Below are 5,011 nucleotides of genomic sequence, written 5' to 3'. Positions count from 1 at the left end.
TCCTCCCTCTTTGTTGCTTGATAATAAAAGACAAGCTGTACCCAAAGATCTTCAGAAYGCTCTGTGAACGGCTCGGAGGAGCAATTGACAGAGTCTTCTCCTTTTGCAAAAGCTTGGCTATAAAATTCATATACGTTGTCTGTGGTTCTTTTATGTAGGTTCTAGAAAAATACCTATCAGTCACCTCTGCTCTGACAGTAGACTGCAGAACAGACAACTCTTTCAGACTGAAGGGCAAGAAGCATGAGATGTTCATAGAAGCTTTTGCTGCTCACTCTGGACAGAGAAAAGTTGCAGCAGAGTGTTTTCGCCAGAGAAGTCTTAAACAACACACAAAACAAAGCTGCTACATTTGTCACTAATTGGTATTTTGATTTTAAAAATGTCTCTAGATGTGCCAGGAATGTCGATTACTTAGCTCATTGGCCTTAATTTTGTTCAGGACAGCGTCAGTCCAAGGGCACAGGACTTAATCAATGAGGATGTACTTACAATAACACACCTCAAGCTCGCATGAATATGGATTTAGCTAGTTGGCTCCCCACCGTCTTCAAATCAAGACCAAAATGGTGTCAACGGTTTGTGCTACGTTTGTGCTGGTTTGTGCAGCAAAAGTTTTCATTTGTGCCGCTATCATTTTAAAGATATAAAGAAAGTTTGATTTCATAAAATGGGGGGGCTGGTTGACCTTTTGACCTTCACCAAAGCAGCACAAACGAAAATTTTTGCTGCACAAAGGTAGCTGAGTTGATCGACACCCATTTTGTCTGATTTGAAGAACGTGGGGGGGCCAACTTCACTCAGGTCCTGTACCTTTGTGTAGGCAGAATTGGTACTATGAGAGCACCAAGAGTAATATAATTTGTCACCCAAAATGTCTTTCGATAAATAACTGGAAGTAAAGAGGTTGGAGTGGACAGACCATAGCATTTTCAAATCCAGCAAAAGGAGAAGCAAAAAAAAAATATATATTTCTGTGACCTGGTTTCAGAGAAAGGAGTGGCTAACAGCAAGTATAGATTACAAATCTCTTCAGGCCTTTCCATGTTTGTTATTTCGAGGAGACACAGCTTTGACCCAACAAGGAACTGATGATCTGTTCTAAAACATTAATCTGACAAAACACAGAAACACAAATCCAGCACAAGTCACATTGGGAACAGTGTAAAATTGTCCATGTTGGGCAGGGTTAACATCGACTTTCAGCTGGAGGAGGGCCACCACATCGCTGCTCCTCCTCCCTACTGTGTTATCATAGTGTGCTTATTTGATGCTAGTGTAGTGGTTATAAAACTATTTTAGATAACTAAAACGGAAAACAAGATCTGGGGATCTGCAATCAATTATTTTGGTCTTTCAAGGTCAGCGCTACAGACCGATACAGTAAAAAGTAGCCTAAGTTTAATGAAGTTTAAAATGTATTTTCTTTAATGTTACTTTTCCAGGTATGTTTGTTTATAATTCTTGAAAAGTTCAACCTTTTTAGATTTTAAGTTCTGAGAGTTTGTTAATCGTTCGAGTCTCGATTGGTTTTGTCTGATCGGATGTAGGGGAACGCAACGCTTCTGCTCCTCCATTTCAACACTGGAGACGAGAACAGTTACATCGTGTCTGTGTTTTCATTATTCCCCTTTACAGGGGCGTAACACTAGCCCCTCAAAAAAGTCTGATTTTACAAAGTGAATTAACCCAAATACAAACGTATGTATTTTGTAGTTACATGTACTTGATTAACTTTTTGTAAATAAATAAATTAATTTAAAAAATAACTCAGGAGGAGGTTTACTTCACTCTACTTTGTATTCTTAATTCTTTTTGGCTTGTTTAAGAAACAGATTTAAAAATGTGTTTATTCTGCCCACATCTGTTATTTTGTAATTATTTCATTTTATGCATTTTTTTTCTTTTTAGTCTTTAAAATACCAGAATTTGTTAATGAAATTATAATTTTATCTACCTGATATTTTTAAATATTGAGTCTAATGGTCTGGTCAGTTTCTCAGTACTTGAGTAGTCCTTTTGAAGAAATATCTTTTTACTCTTGAGTAATTTCTAGGATGGATATTTGTTAGTTTTATTGAGTAAAAATATGAAGTAGTGATACCCCTACTATTGCTCTCAACAGGCATTCAACCTGCACATATAATCATGACAGGTTTTGTTCTCCTGTGGAAAATTAATTAGGAGGATCCTACTAAAAAAACAGAAAATGTTTAAAGTCTGCAGAACTTTTTTCACATCAAATTAAATAGTTATTTCAGACTAATCAACATTGCTGTTCAATCTTGACGTAGGGGAGATTTACGATGCTGAACAAGGGACCATTTATCAGGTCTTTGATATTTTAGAATGCCATTTTCAAGTTTTCAAATTGTTCAAAGCAGTTATGATGTATGGCTTTTACAAGCTAACTGTATATACAATTATGCTTTGCAGCATTTTTACCGACATCATTAAAATAATTTTGATTATTCATCCTAGTTCTCTCAATTCCAGCAGTGACAAGTGAATGTTTGCCGTTTTGGAGAAAGGGTGACGGAATCCTGCAAGAATGTAAATTAGAGTTTAAAGCAAGAATAAATTGAAACTAAAGAAAACATGAATGTAATGATCAGAACATTTTCGAGGAAAAAAGGACAAAACTGAAATATGACATCATGATGAATTACTTGAATGTTAGTTTGTGGACTAATATTTTGATTATTTTATCAAAGATTCATGGTTTAACAAAAAAAATTGCATGACTTTACCTGAGCTCTGAGATATAAGGCAGACACTGTAGGAAGCTCTTCACTTCACTCTCTTCATGTGAGCAGCCTGTCAGCTTCACTGGTTTCTTCTCTGATTGGAGCTTCATCACTTCCAGGCGGATGGAGGCTTTTCTCTCTGAGAGGTCTATGATCCAGACTGGAGGAGCTGATTGGAAAACTGACTGTAATGATGGAAAGAGACTCAGACCTGTTTTAGTCTCACAGTCCTTCACCTGGGAGCTCAGATCCAACAGGACGTCACAACGATATTTTTCATCCATGTGTCGGTTATCAAAAGGAAATGTTTCATATGAACACAATGATGCCAGATGCTCCAGGGTTTTCTCTCCTGACTGAAGTTCTCTCTCTGCTGCTGCCCAGAACAGATTGACCAAGAAGGTAATCTAATCTTTATAATTTGACCTTAGAGGATCAACACTGAAGGCAAAAAAACAACATTTTGTTAGAATGTTTTCTCCACTACATCAATCAACTGCATTGTTTTTATCCTCAGTGGTTAAATCTGTTGTCTTAGAATTACATATGTATTTCCATTAAATTTCAAGCCCTGGCGTTTGTGGGGAAGGTTGGATGTTCTTCCCTCTCTTGTTGCATATAAACCCAACACCTGGGACGCGACTGCAACAGTATTAAAAGTTGAACATTTTTCACTTTATGTTGCTTCGCTATATCACCTACATGTCCAAATTTTACATTTTGCATGCACATGTTGCACAGTGGAAAATATTGATTTCTTTAATTTTATTTTTGATGCGTTTTGCATGTTTGGATTGTTTTGTGTTTTGTTTTCCCCTTTAACAACCCAAACATACTGGGCTGAAAGCGGCAGTTTTAAGGAGGCGGAGCCCACTGATTGCGTTCTGTAATCGGTGCGCCCAGGTGGGGCTGATTGAAGCCAGAATAAAAGGAGCCTGGAAGAAGGAGAAAGGTGTGTGGCGGAAGGACGCCAGAAGCTCGCGGAGTTGACAGAGCAGAATTGACACAAAGATAGCTGATCTTGGCGGTTGGCATAAACTGGTTTGTGACTGGACTGCTATGGCGACTCAAGTTGAGGATGAGGGAGATGATGAAATGGATTTTGGTGACTGGACTCCAGTACGTGGTAGTAGAGGATCAGGAAGAGAACGAAGTAGAAAAGAAGAAAGGTTGTTGGAGACACAAAGTAGCAAACGGAGTCTAGAAGAAAATAGCTCAGATGAAAATAACGCAGTTTGCAAGAGGACTGTTGGGCAGGAAACTAAGTTGATCATAAAGTTTAGGAAGGAGGATGAAGGAATACATCTTAGTCCGCTAGCTCTATCAAGAGAATTAAAAAAGAAGTTTGGAGAACTGACACTTGCTAAGACTCTGAGAGATGGGAATCTGTTGATCACAGTRAGGAACGAAGAACAGAAAAACAAGGTGATGAGCGCCCACAGTATTTGTAAAAAACTGATTACTGAGGTAAAGATTTTGGGAGAAAATAAAGTAGTAAGAGGGGTGATTACAGGTATCCCAGTGGGAGAAGATCTAGAAAAACTCAGACACAGTATGAATGGAGGTGAAGTAAGTAAAATMAAAAGATTGATGAGAACAGTTGAAGGTGAAAGAGTGGAAAGTCTCTCAGTAATGTTGGAGTTTCAAACACAAGTTCTTCCTGAAAGGGTAAGAGTAGGGTGTATGTGCTTTCCCATTAGGCCATATATCCCTCCTCCTCTCAGGTGTTATAAATGTCAGAGATATGGACACATTGCAGCGGCATGTAGGGGAAAACAAAGATGTCCAAAGTGTGGAGGAGAGCATAATTATGATGAATGTAAAAATGGGAAGGATAAGTGTTGTAATTGTGGAGGGCAACATAGGGTGACTTATGGAGGATGTGAAGTCAGAAGGAAAGCAATGGAAATCGAACAAGTCAAAGCTACTAATAATATAAGTTATGCTGAAGCTGTTAAAAAAGTGAAACCTAAGGAAGATATAAGGAAAGTTCAACCGAATCCAACAACAGAACAGAGACGGAGTGGAACTGAAACTGGTTTAACAGTTGAAAAGATTCTGTTGTTCATTGCATATGTAATTAATTGTACAGATCAAGTTAAGCACAAAACAGAAAAAATCAAAATAATTGTGAAAGGGGCAGAGAGGTTTTTTGGTATTAAGGACATATCTTGGGAACACATAAATACGAGGTTAGGGGCAGAAGGAAAGGTAGGAGGTCAGGAAGATAAAAACTGATCATCTTACAATGGAACGCTAGAAGC

The sequence above is a fragment of the Poecilia reticulata genome, unplaced genomic scaffold (genome assembly GCF_000633615.1).
Source record: "Poecilia reticulata strain Guanapo unplaced genomic scaffold, Guppy_female_1.0+MT scaffold_317, whole genome shotgun sequence".
Taxonomy (NCBI): Eukaryota; Metazoa; Chordata; class Actinopteri; order Cyprinodontiformes; family Poeciliidae; genus Poecilia; species Poecilia reticulata.
The sequence above is the reverse complement of the archived record's forward strand: the minus strand, read 5'-3'. Positions refer to the sequence as shown.